We start from the raw sequence: 13,879 nt of genomic DNA, 5'->3' as shown, positions 1-13,879 counted from the left end.
GTTCCCTATGACAGATTATTTAAAAATAATAGTGCAAAATTACTAAATTACCCCTATTTATTCTAAGCAATTATAAATTAACTATCTACATGATGACAGTTTAAATATGTACACACAGAAAGCGGTAAAAGAAGGGACTTTAAAGATATAGACCTTTGAAGCGTGCTTTCTTATATATCTTGACAGAAATTGGGAAGCGTTTTGGCGTTCCCTCCCTCTACAAGACCGCTCGCTCCCTCCTATAAAATTTTAACTATGGAAATCCGGAGGATTTCCCTTCGACTAGGTTCGAGACTCGAGCAAATGGCTCGTGACTCAAGAACTTCGTCAGATCAACTCTCCGAGTGATTTCTAGGCAGAGCACTGCTCAAAAAAACCCAGAATACTCAAGAAGAGGGTTAAAACTCAGTGTGAAAGTGTCGAATGACGTCCCATTGACGTCATATTTATAGGGATGAGGCTCAATACGGTCTCTGGGGGTCAATACGGTCCGTATTGAAGTTTTGAACTACAATACGGCCGTATTGAATTCAATACGGCCGTATTGAAGTTCAAAAACCTCAATACGGCCGTATTGAAGTTCAGTGCAGCCGTATTGAAGTTCAGTGCAGCCGTATTGAATTCAATGCAGCCGTATTGAAGTTCAGTGCAGCCGTATTAAATTCAATGCAGCCGTATTGAAGTTCAGAAACTTCAATACGGCCGTATTGAGTTCAGTGCGGCCGTATTGTAGTTCAAAATGTGCAGTACGGCCGTACTGAACTCCAAGGAGGCCGTATTGAGCTCCAAACCTCCCACTTTCTTATTTTTGGCTACTCTAAGACCTCTAAACCTACAGATTGTCGTCCTAGGGTCTTCCAGGGTCTTCCAGGAGTCCTTCCGGCTGACTTTCCTTTGATCTTCGAGAGTCTTCGAGTCTTATTTCTGACCCGGACAATTTTAGGGGTCTACAGCTGCCCCCCCTTTACTTAGTCAAACGGCCTTTTGGTGTACCGTTTGATAAGTAAAGGAGTTGACCCAATTGTCCGGGGAATAAGGCCATCCTTCCGACTTGTAGTGTCTTCAGGTGGGAAAATTGTTGAGTAGCCTCTCCAGGTTGAGTTTGCCCTCTCCAGGGTGAGTATTAGTCGTCGCCTCTCCAAGCTCATTGCATACCTCGGTGCTCTGGACATCTGGGTAGCTGAGTATTGCCTCTCCAGGCTTGTGCATACCTCGGTGCTCTGAACATCTGGGTAGCTGAGTATTGCCTCTCCAGGCTTGTGCATACCTCGGTGCTCTGGACATCTGGGTAGCTGAGTATTGCCTCTCCAGGCTTTGTGCATACCTCGGTGCTCTGGACATCTGGGTAGCTAAGTATTGCCTCTCCAGGCTTTGTGCATACCTCGGTGCTCTGGACATCTGGGTAGCGTGAGTTTGCCCTCTCCAGGGATTTGTGATAGTTTTGTCTCCACAGTCCACGATGCTGCTTCGACGGTTGTTTTTGATTTTGGTGCCGCTGAGGGCTGGATAACGCAGGGATCCGTCTAAGGGATGTGCAGTTACTCATAGGTTCTTGTGTCCCAATTTTGCATTGCGTAATTGGTGCCCATTGAGGAATTTCTGTTTCCTTGGGGTGTAGACACAAAGATGCTCTTTCTGAGATGAGCGGTGCCTTATGGTTGGCTGACGTCCTTTTGACGGTGGTGGAGTATCCCGGTTATCCTTATTCGGGCGACTCTTTTTGTTTTTCTGGTTTTGTTGCCTCTGTGTAGGCTATTATCCGCTGGGGATTCTGGATGTTGATTTTGATTAGCCTCTTCTGTTAGGCATATCATCTTGATGTTCAATGATTGGCTGAAAAGCCAAATTCCGCTTGGGGAATTGTTATTGATCTTTTGGATTTTTTTCTTTTTTTGAAAGAGTGCCTCTGAGTAGGCGAATTATCTTGATGTTTGGTGTTCGGCTGAGTGCCGGATTCCGCTTGGGGAATGATTATTTGTCTTTTGTGATTTTTCTTGAGGGGGTGCCTCTGAGTAGGCGAGTGGGGATTTAAAGTTTATTTATCCCAGAGTATTATTTAGAAAGCCTCTTCAGGCTTAGCTTCACTCATCACTTGAGTTGGAAAGCTACCTTCCACTGAGGAAGTTTAAGTCCTTTCGACTTGGATATTCTGTTTAGATGATCAAGCCTCCCTTGGGGAATTTTGCTGATCTTGGTTTGATAGCTTTCACTGGGGAATTTGGCCCGTGAGTGGAAGCTGAGATATCTCTGGGAGTATTATTTCGGCGAGCCTCTCCAGGCTCATTTATTCTGTACAGTTGGGGAGTATTATTTTAGCAAGCCTCTCCAGGCTCAATTATTTTAAGAGGGAGTATTGTTTCGGCAAGCCTCTCCAGGCTCAATTATTCTGGGAGAGTATTATTTCAGCAAGCCTCTCCAGGCTCAGTTATTCTGAAGGAGTATTATTTCGGCAAGCCTCTCCAGGCTCAATTATTCTGATGAGGGAGTATTATTTCGGCGAGCCTCTCCAGGCTCAATTATTCTGAGAGAGTATTATTTCGGCAAGCCTCTCCAGGCTCAATTATTCTCTATGATGAATTGGTTTTTTTGTTCAGCCCGAGAATGCGAGCTGAGACGTCTTTTGGAGAGTATTATTTTGGCAAGCCTCTCCAGGCTCAGTTATTCTGTATAATTTGTTGGATTTTCTGTATTTTGTCTTTTTGTTGATTTTGGCTTTTTCTGTGTTTTTGCCTTTTTTGTTGATTTTGGCTTTTTCTGTGTTTTTGCCTTTTTTGTTGATTTCGGCTTTTTCTGTGTTTTTTGTCTCTGAGGAGTATTATTTTGGCAAGCCTCTTCAGGCTCAGTTATTCTGAGAGAGTATTATTTCGGCGAGCCTCTCCAGGCTCCATTATTCTGAGAGAGTATTTTTTCGGCGAGCCTCTCCAGGCTCAGTTATTCTGAGAGAGTATTATTTCGGCGAGCCTCTCCAGGCTCAGTTATTCTGAGAGAGTATTATTTCGGCAAGCCTCTCCAGGCTCAGTTATTCTGAGAGTATTATTTCGGCAAGCCTCTCCAGGCTCAGTTATTCTGAGAGTATTATTTCGGCAAGCCTCTCCAGGCTCAGTTATTCTGTACGTTTTATTGATTTTCTGAATTTCTGCATTTTGTTTGCTGCTGTCATACACAAGCAATTTTTCTATGTTTTCTATTTTATGCGACTGCCTCATGATGAGGTCTTTGAATGTGCAATTAATGTGCGTGATGCACAAAATGCAAGTTTAATTATTTAATTTTTTTTAGAAAAAATGAATGGCTCCCCCTATCCTCCTCTTCTTGGAGGAATTTTGTCATTGACGTGAGGGAGGATTTCTGTTATTGCCAATACGGCCGTTATTCATTTCAGTATGCCCGTATTGAATTGAAAATTTGTTCATAACCCTAATTTTGGTACGGGCGTACTGAACATGATACGGGCGTATTGTTTTTCTGAAGTTTATATTTTTTGTTTTTTTCAATAAACAGAGAATAAGTGATCTTCCATTACACCTATCATCTGTATGCATGTATGCAGTATGATGCACCTAATTCTATTTGATTCACTTTTCAAAAGAATTAACCGATGCGTTTTTGTTTGGATTTTTGCCATTCCTCTAGACGGGCTGTGTGCTGCCGATTTCTGTAACCGAGGAATGATGCATGTTATATTGAGATTTGGTGTCATCAACCAAATGATTTTCCTTTCCTTTAGAAGATGTGTCAACCCTCCTATTGACTACTATATCTCCATGTTTCCACTAGATTATTCAAAAATCGTTTGGGACAAGAGAGAAAAGAAGGAAAGGATATTTTTTTCGAAAGTTTGTGTTTTAGAGGGGATTATTTATTTTTTGAAAAATGGATTTTGTAAGAATGGCTTGGCCAATGGTAGGCTTAAGTGTTTAGGCTTGTTTGATTTAAACACTTATGAAGTTAAGCACGTCTTGGTTATTAACATTTGTGATTTGACAACTTGGATAGCTTTTCTTGAGCCCCTTTGTTGAATTCAGTTGGTGGTACCATCATGGATTTATTCTGTTTTTCGATTGCCCTAACTTTTGCCTAAAACACCCATTTGTGGAGTTTTAGCGGGCTTTTGTTTTTGTTCATTATTTTGTAACCCTAATTTTTGCCTAGGTCACCCTTTTGTGGGATTCCTAGCGGGTCTTTTGCTCTTATTTTTGCGCAGTCCCCTTTTTGGGTTTCCTGCCGAGCTTCTTTTATTTTAAAGGATTTATTTTTATCCATGATGGCACTTGTCGAGGCCAAGGAAAGGTGCTCCAAGTTGTCGTGCACACTTCCACACAAAATGATGTGGGTTTATTGATTATTAAGACGATTTTAACCTCACTTATGTTCATTCAAACAGGGTTAAATAATGTGGTTTAGAATTTTATTGCAAGCAAGAAAAGAAGCAATAAGAAATAATGATGAATGATTTTATTATAATCATAGTGGAAAACATGTGCCCTATCGAGGCTCGGGGGTCGGGCTGTCCCCGAGGAGTAATCTCTAATAGTCATCAGGCCTATACATCTCTATCGGAAGGAGAAGAGCACTTGATGACGACGACCGGCCTTGACGCTTGTGAACCGGCCTTCCTGAAGATCTGGCTTAAAGAACGTCGAGAAGGATCTTGATTCCTCTTCGTTCTTTGATCTTTGTTAGGGTTGTATCCTAACCCTTGTTTCCCCGGATTATCCTTGATAATAGGTAGCTCGGGAATTCCTTGGGAATCCTTGCCAAGTCCTTGTCCCGGCAAGTATCCATTCTTGGTGAGCATATGGGCTACCTTCTTCATTTCTCGGGGAAATGTTTCAACATTGGCGATCTCCAATGCTTGGAAGGCGGTTTCTAAAGCTTCCTCTGCTGCATCCACGTAAGGTATGGTGGATGGCTTGCTGATGAGTATGTCATCTTCAGCTTGTGCGGTCACCAGTTTGTCATCCACTATGAATTTGACTTTCTGGTGGAGCGTAGAGGGAACAGCTTTCGCATCATGAATCCAAGGTCGGCCGAGGAGACAGCTATATGCGGGAGAAATGTCCATCACTTGAAATTCGACGTTGAAGATGGTGGGTCCAATTTGGATTGGGAGATTGACTTCTCCCACCACTTCTCTTTTAGAACCATCGAAGGCTCGAACGATCATGTTGCTCGGGCGCATTTGGACTCCCTTGATTGCCAATTGCTTGAGCGTTCTTTTTGGCATCACATTCAAGGAAGATCCATTATCTACCAAGACTTTAGCGATGTGATACTCCTTGCACTTTACAGAGATGTGCAAGGGCTTGTTATGATTCGGTCCCCCAGCGGGGATTTCTTCATCGGTGAAGGTGAGGTGATCACTAGCCGTGATGTGACTAACAATCCCCTCAAACTTGTCTTGGGAGATAGTGTGCGACACATATGCCTCGTTCAAGACTTTCGACAGAGCTTGCCGATGCGGTTCGGAACTTAGGATCAACGACAACAGCGTAATCTTTGCTGGCGTCCTATGAAGTTGATCCACGATGGAGTACTCGCTCTGTCGGATAAACTTTAACAGCTCGTCTGTCTCCTCCTCGGATTCTTTTTCCTCGGTTTTCTTTTCTTCTTTTCCTTTATTTTTGGGAGCTTTGTCGTGCAGATCATCGGGAGTGTAGATCCTGCCACTCCTAGTCATGCCCCCAAGTCCAGCGATGTTAGAGATATTGCTGTAGGCAGAAGAATGGATGTCGTATATCCACGGCACAGCCTTATTTGATTCGTAGGGGAAAGGTCTTGGAGCAGTGATCCTTAATGGTGTTGGACCTTCCCCTTTATTCGTCTTGATTACCAACAACGGAGTTGATGTGCACTCGCTTGGCGCGGTTGTTGGCTTACACTTAATAACAAATGGCGTGCGATCCATCTTGAACATACGCATCGATTATTTCTTTCTTTTTATTAATGTTTATTAATGATTTATTGGGAGGGATGTATCAAATGCAAACCTAGATCCCTCCATGATCTTTGATAAGAATGCATGATATGAGATGATGGCGATGAATATGCATGCATTGTGTTTATTCAACTAAGCATTATCATGTTTTTAGGATGTCCCTAAGATGATGCATGATATTGCTTGGTTTGGATAAATAACCCTTTTTTCCTTTTTTTGGGTATTTTGTTTTTTGTATTTTTTTTGGGTGAAAAGGGAAACTACCTACATGAATGTGATGAAGGTAGATGTTAACACCATGCAATGGAAGATTCTTATTCCTATTTATTTTTATTTTAAAAGAATAGGAATGTTGTATGTTTAAAGAAATGCAATGTATGCTCAAACAATTTCACATAAACAATGCACAAACAATTCACTCATCCACGAACAGTCACGAGCGAATCACGAGGTAGGGGTATCCTGCAGAAAAGTGCATATTCAAGGTGGTTCTAACTGTTCTCACCGGTCTGAGGCCCCCAAGGTGCCCCCATTATAGGGACCCAATTCCTCTCGTCGTAAGCCGATGGAAAGCTCCAACGCACTGTCGGACTCGAGTTCATGGTTATCACCTTGAGTGATGCTTTCTGACAACGGTCTACGGGCACCTATAGACCCATTCGACAACCGGCCGTACTAACATCCACTCCCTATGGCTTACCACTCATGCCCCCGGGTATAGAGGGAACTGTTGTGTGCAAAGGTTCGTGTGCAGTTTGTATTTCAAACAATTGCGGAAAATTAAACAAACAACAGTTATTAAAGCCAATTAGATAAACATGTTATCATACAAGCAAGGGGTAATAAAGTAATTTTAACTATTATTTAAAAATAATCTGTCACTCAATGGGACTGACTCTCGAAGCTTCCCCAATGGAGTCGCCATCTGTCGCCACCGGCCCGAAACGGGCTTTCGGCATTCGCGAAGGATGGTTGGACTCTTTTATTTGTTTGAAAATATGGATTGCTAGAATGACTTATTCTCAAACTGAGACCTTGTCAGACGAGCAATTTTATTAAAAGGCTCACCAATCCATGTTAATCCCAAGCGGGACCCTCCATAGATTAGCGGTTTTCATAAAAAGGAAGGGTTCATGGAGTCGCCACCAATGTTTTACTCAAAACATTGGAAAAAGAAGTTTAAGGCAATCGATTCAAAAATCGACTTCGGCCATTACAACCAGAGTCGGGTAAGGGAGTCGGTTACGCGTGGGGAAGGTGTTAGCACCCCACAGCGCCCCTTTCGGGTTCCCTATGACAGATTATTTAAAAATAATAGTGCAAAATTACTAAATTACCCCTATTTATTCTAAGCAATTATAAATTAACTATCTACATGATGACAGTTTAAATATGTACACACAGAAAGCGGTAAAAGAAGGGACTTTAAAGATATAGACCTTTGAAGCGTGCTTTCTTATATATCTTGACAGAAATTGGGAAGCGTTTTGGCGTTCCCTCCCTCTACAAGACCGCTCGCTCCCTCCTATAAAATTTTAACTATGGAAATCCGGAGGATTTCCCTTCGACTAGGTTCGAGACTCGAGCAAATGGCTCGTGACTCAAGAACTTCGTCAGATCAACTCTCCGAGTGATTTCTAGGCAGAGCACTGCTCAAAAAAACCCAGAATACTCAAGAAGAGGGTTAAAACTCAGTGTGAAAGTGTCGAATGACGTCCCATTGACGTCATATTTATAGGGATGAGGCTCAATACGGTCTCTGGGGGTCAATACGGTCCGTATTGAAGTTTTGAACTACAATACGGCCGTATTGAATTCAATACGGCCGTATTGAAGTTCAAAAACCTCAATACGGCCGTATTGAAGTTCAGTGCAGCCGTATTGAAGTTCAGTGCAGCCGTATTGAATTCAATGCAGCCGTATTGAAGTTCAGTGCAGCCGTATTAAATTCAATGCAGCCGTATTGAAGTTCAGAAACTTCAATACGGCCGTATTGAGTTCAGTGCGGCCGTATTGTAGTTCAAAATGTGCAGTACGGCCGTACTGAACTCCAAGGAGGCCGTATTGAGCTCCAAACCTCCCACTTTCTTATTTTTGGCTACTCTAAGACCTCTAAACCTACAGATTATCGTCCTAGGGTCTTCCAGGGTCTTCCAGGAGTCCTTCCGGCTGACTTTCCTTTGATCTTCGAGAGTCTTCGAGTCTTATTTCAGACCCGGACAATTTTAGGGGTCTACAACTCTACGTCAATCATGGAAGGAGGAAGCCATCAAGTGGTATCAAGAGCCAAGGTTCATCAAGGGTAAACGTTATTTTTCCTTGTCTCCTTTGTCTTCTTTCCATTCGGTCTTTGTCTCTCTTTTGCTTTCTTTGTATGACCGAATGTTTGGGTTCATATTCTTGCTTCTTGTGAACCTTCCTTGAACATTTTAGGTTTCCATTATTAGGTGTTGCCATGCTTTTCATTTTCTTGAGTCTCACATGAACATGAAGAACATGCTATGAACATGCTTTTTGATTTTTGAATCCACCTAAAGTTTTGTCATTTTGTTTCCTATATTTTGTCTACATAAATTCCATGTATGTGCCAAACACTTTGCATGAAACACATGAACAAAATATGCCATATTGCATTACATAGTGGGTGTGACATATAACTTTCTTTTTAGGAGTCATTCATGCATGCTACCTAGTCCTAGCATGTTCTATGTGATTTTTGATTTCCATGTGTAAACATTTCCTTGCACATGCATAACCGCCCACTCTCCTTGCATTCTCACTTGATTTGGTCATCTTTCTATGCCTAAAGAAACCCTAAAAGAATCTAAGAGGTGTGCTGAAAAATTTTGTGCAAACAACTTGTACTAGATAGTACAAATCATTTTCCACTCAAAAGATACCCTAAACACCTCTAAAATCACGCCACTTGTCCTCCTCTCCTTCTCCTAAAATTTAACCTAATTTTCACGACCCACAAGTGCAAAACCTAAGCAAAAATGGGCTGAACATTAAAAAAAAGAAATTGGACCCAAGAAGCCTAAAAGAAATTGACGTGAAAAATAGAACAAAATAAGAAAAAGTATAAAAAAAAATTTGGACCAAAAAGGACTTGTTGCTAGACTTGTGGACTTGGACCATTACCTAAGCATTTGGAGTTGGACTTGTGACATTTTTGGACCATTGTTGAGACCTTAATATTGGCTTTAATCAAGTGAGCTTAAACACTAATCTATTCTAGTGCCTTTCTAGGTTTAATCTTTTGTATGCTTCCTTCTTTTGATTGAGTCTTATTTTTAGTTTGTCTTTCTTTGGCCTCTTTTGTTTTGTCTCCATCAATTCTCTTTGAGTTTAGCCTTCCTAATTGTGCCTTTTCAGTTTTATCTTTTTGGACTCTTGCTCTTGGGTTGGTTTCATTTTACTTGTAGGTGAAGGACTTCTCCTAGCAAACTAGCACACCTTTGGTGGATTTGAGTGGAGGAGTGAACCGAATCCAAACCTAGCCTTTGGAGGGAATTAACTACACTAAAAGGAGTGATCAAACACTTGGAGAGGACTAACAAGTTTGCTCTTTGTGAAGGAACCCAAGTGAAGGAGTTTGAAGACCTAAATTTTTTGTTCATCATAATTTTGCTTAATTTTCTTCTTCTCGGCCTAGTGTGTTTTTGGGCCTTAGTTTCATTCTTTTTGGTTTGTAATTTGGCCATTCTTAAACCTCTTCATTTTGGTTTAGCTTCGTGTAGTTTGAAGGTGATTTGAAAACCTTCACCTAGGACCTCGACTAGAATATGTTTTAAGTGCTTTCCTTTTGCATGTTTTATAGTTTTGGTAGTATAATTGCTTAGACTTTTATCTTTGTCTCCAAATCCGTTTAGAAGGCTTGCTTTTGCCTACTAGGGGTAACGTGCACACACACACTTTATTATTGTGCCAATTTGTTTTGTAAGAAAAGTAGAAAAGGCTTAGTGATTTTTACTTGATAGGGCTTGGTTATTAAGTGATTCTTTGTAGTCCACCTCCCCTTGAAAGTTCACTTTGTACACTTAGGCCTTTTCCTACCTATCTTGCACCTTGAAAACCCTTTTTGTGAAAACATTTTTATCACTCACTCTTTGTGAAAACCATTTCAAACCCTTTTTGAAAACAACTTTGTGAAAACCTTTTTGGATCAAAGATGAGTGATCATTCTAGTGTCCATGGTCATAATTCTCGTAGTACTAGGTCTAGTGTTAGGGATGAACTTAGGGAATTGAAAGAGTACCTAAGAAAAAAAGAAGAGGAAAATATAAAAAGAGAGGAAGAATTGAGATGAAAAGAAAAAGAGTTTGAAAGAAATAATGAAGAAATAAAAAGATTGCTTGAAAGACTAGTTGTGGGAGGAGAGGCTAGTGGTTCAAAACCAAGAGTCACTTCTCCTCAACCCTCAAGAGGAAAGGGGCATATGTATGCAAGTGTTCATGAGGAGGAAGGGCATCACACCCAACCTCTAAGTGATACCTTCATTAGTAGCCATCACAATGATGGTTACTATCAAAGACCCCCAAGGCATCATAGACATAGGGAGTCTTCCAATAGGGAACCCCACATCCCTCTTCCCTCATTCCATGGCAAAGACAATGTGGAAACTTATTTGGATTGGGAAATGAAAGTAGAACAACTATTTTCTTGCCATGGAGTGAGTGAAGAGAGAAAGGTTTCTTTGGCAACCCTTAGCTTCCAAGGGCATGCCATGTATTGGTGGACCTCCTTAGAAAAAGAGAGAAGAATAAACCATGAGCCTCCAATTCAATATTGGAATGAGCTCCGTAGTGCCTTGAGAAGGAGGCATATTCCTCCATACTATGACCGTGAGCTTATGGATAAGCTACAAAGATTGAAACAAGGGTCATCTAGTATGGAAGAATATAGGCAATCTATGGAGTTACTCATGATGAGGGCTGGGATAAGGGAAGAAGAGAGGACCACCATCTCAAGATTCCAAAGTGGTCTTAACCTTGAAATAAGGGACAAAGTTGAGCTCTTACCATATAGAGATTTGAATGAGCTTGTTCAACTTTGTTCTAGAGTGGAGCACCAACTTAAAAGAAAAACTTTTAGAAAAGACTCCACTCGATCTTATTCCAAGAGTTTTAAGAAGGAGGGCCCCTCTTCCAATCCTTTTCCTAAAGAAAAAGAAAAAGAAACCTCTCAAAAGACATCTTCCAAAGACACTAAGACAAGTGACATCAAGTGCTTTAAGTGCCTTGGTCGAGGGCACATTGCCTCCCAATGCCCAACAAAGAAAATCGTGATTTTAAAGGGCCAAGACCACTATAGTAGCCTTGATGAAACTTCTTCTTCTTCTTCAAGTGATGAAGAAGAAAACTTAGAGTCCGAGGAAGAAATTTACCCTTGTGAAGGAGACTTGTTAATGGTTAGATGGCTTCTTGGAAACCAATCTAGTAACCTAGACCAATCTCAAAGAGAGAACTTGTTTCATACAAGGTGCAAAGTTTTAGAAAACACTTGTTCTCTCATTGTGGATAGTGGATCTAGTTGCAATTGTTGTAGCACTAGATTAGTGGATAAGCTAGCCTTAACTACTATACCTCACCCAAAACCTTACAAATTACAATGGATCAATGAAGAGGGAGGTATTGTAGTTAATCAACAAGTAAATATACCTATCTCCATTGGAAAATACCAAGATGAAGTTTTATGTGATATAGTGCCATTGGATGTTAGTCATATTTTACTTGGAAGGCCTTGGCAATTTGACCAAAAAACTATTCATGATGGCCTAACCAACAAAATAAGTTTTCATCACTTAGGTAAAAGGATTGTGTTGTGTCCTCTATCACCCTCCCAAGTGTATGAGGACCAACTCAAAATGAAGGACAAAAGAGAGGAAGAAAAAAAAAAGTAGAAAACCAAAGAAAGAAAAAAAAAAGACCTTTCCCTTAAAAATAAAGAAGGGGAAGAGGAGGTACCAAGTTTAGAGGCAAGTGTCCCCTCTAAAGAAGTTGTTCATAAAAGTGTTTTATCCCTTAAAAATGATATCAAAAACACACTTTTGATTGAACAACCTTTGTACCTTCTCTATTTCAAAGAGACACTTGCTGCCACTAGTCATGAGCTTGAGTCTCTACCTCATGAGGTTCAAAAACTTTTAAAGGAGTTTGATGATCTATTTCCTCAAGAAGTTCCAAGTGGACTTCCACCTTTAAGAGGAATAGAACATCAAATAGACCTCATACCGGGTTCTAGTCTTCCTAATAGGCTCGCCTATAGGACTAACCCACAAGAAACCAAAGAGATAGAAGCTCAAGTTGATGACTTGTTGAAGAAGGGTTGGGTTCAAAAGAGCCTTAGCCCTTGTGTCGTCCCCGTTCTCTTGGTGCCTAAGAAAGATGGCAAATGGAGGATGTGCACTGATTGTAGAGCCATCAATAACATAACAATAAAATATAGGCACCCAATCCCTAGGTTAGATGATATGTTAGACGAATTACATGGGGCCATCATCTTTTCCAAAATTGACCTTAAAAGTGGTTATCACCAAATTCGAATCAAAGAAGGTGATGAATGGAAAACCGCTTTTAAGACCAAGTTTGGTTTATATGAGTGGTTAGTGATGCCTTTTGGTCTCACTAATGGCCCTAGTACTTTCATGCGCCTAATGAATCATATTCTTAGGGATTGCATAGGAAAATTTGTGGTTGTCTACTTTGATGACATCCTTGTGTATAGTAAGACCTTAGATGAACATCTTGGACATCTAAGGCAAGTCCTAATAATTCTTAGAGTCAACAACCTCTATGCCAACCTTGAAAAATGTACTTTTTGTCAAGAACAAGTTAAATTTTTGGGCTTCATTGTTGGCAAAGAGGGAGTACAAGTTGACTCCGAGAAAATAAAGGCTATCCAAGAATGGCCCACCCCAAAAAGTGTTGGAGAAGTTAGAATTTTTCATGGCTTAGCTAGCTTCTATAAAAGGTTTGTAAAAGACTTCTCCACACTTGCATCCCCTCTTAACGAGCTTGTTAAGAAGGATGTGCCCTTCCTTTGGGGTGAAGCCCAAGAAAAAACATTTAAAAACCTAAAAGAGAAACTCACCAATGCACCCATTCTAGCTCTACCAAATTTTGATCAAACCTTTGAGCTAGAATGTGATGCATCCGGTTTGGGCATAGGTGCTGTGTTACTTCAAGGAGGTCACCCCATTGCTTACTTTAGTGAAAAACTTCATGGGGCCACCTTGAATTATCCCACCTATGACAAGGAACTCTATGCCCTCCTAAGAGCTCTCCAAGTTTGGGAGCACTACTTGGTGACTAAAGAATTTGTTATTCACACCGACCATGAGTCACTCAAGTATCTTAGAGGGCAAGGGAAGTTGAATAAAAGGCATGCAAAGTGGGTGGAATATCTTGAACAATTCCCCTACATCATCAAATATAAGAAGGGAAAGAGCAATGTGGTAGCCGATGCTCTTTCAAGGAGGCACACCTTGATCTCCACCTTAGGAACACAAATACTTGGCTTTGATGATGTAAAGGAATTGTATGAGCTTGATTTAGACTTCCAAGCCACTTATGCCAAATGTCTCCAAAAGCCTTTTGATGGATTCTATCTTCTTGAGGGGTATCTTTTTAGAATGGGAAAACTTTGCATACCCCAAGGATCCATTAGAAAACTTTTGGTCAAAGAGAGTCATGAAGGCGGTCTCATGGGCCATTTTGGGGTTGATAAAACCCTAAGTTTCTTGAAAGCTAAATTTTATTGGCCCCACATGAGAATAGATGTCCAAAGGCATTGCTCCAAATGCATTACTTGTTTGAAAGCTAAATCAAGAGTAATGCCTCATGGACTCTATACCCCCCTTCCTATAGCTAGCTCCCCTTGGGTAGATATTAGCATGGACTTTGTGCTTGGGCTTCCAAGGACTCAAAGGGGATTTGACTC

This window comes from Cajanus cajan, chromosome 2 (genome assembly GCF_000230855.2).
Source record: "Cajanus cajan strain Asha chromosome 2, NIPB_CcT2T_4, whole genome shotgun sequence".
Taxonomy (NCBI): Eukaryota; Viridiplantae; Streptophyta; class Magnoliopsida; order Fabales; family Fabaceae; genus Cajanus; species Cajanus cajan.
The sequence above is the reverse complement of the archived record's forward strand: the minus strand, read 5'-3'. Positions refer to the sequence as shown.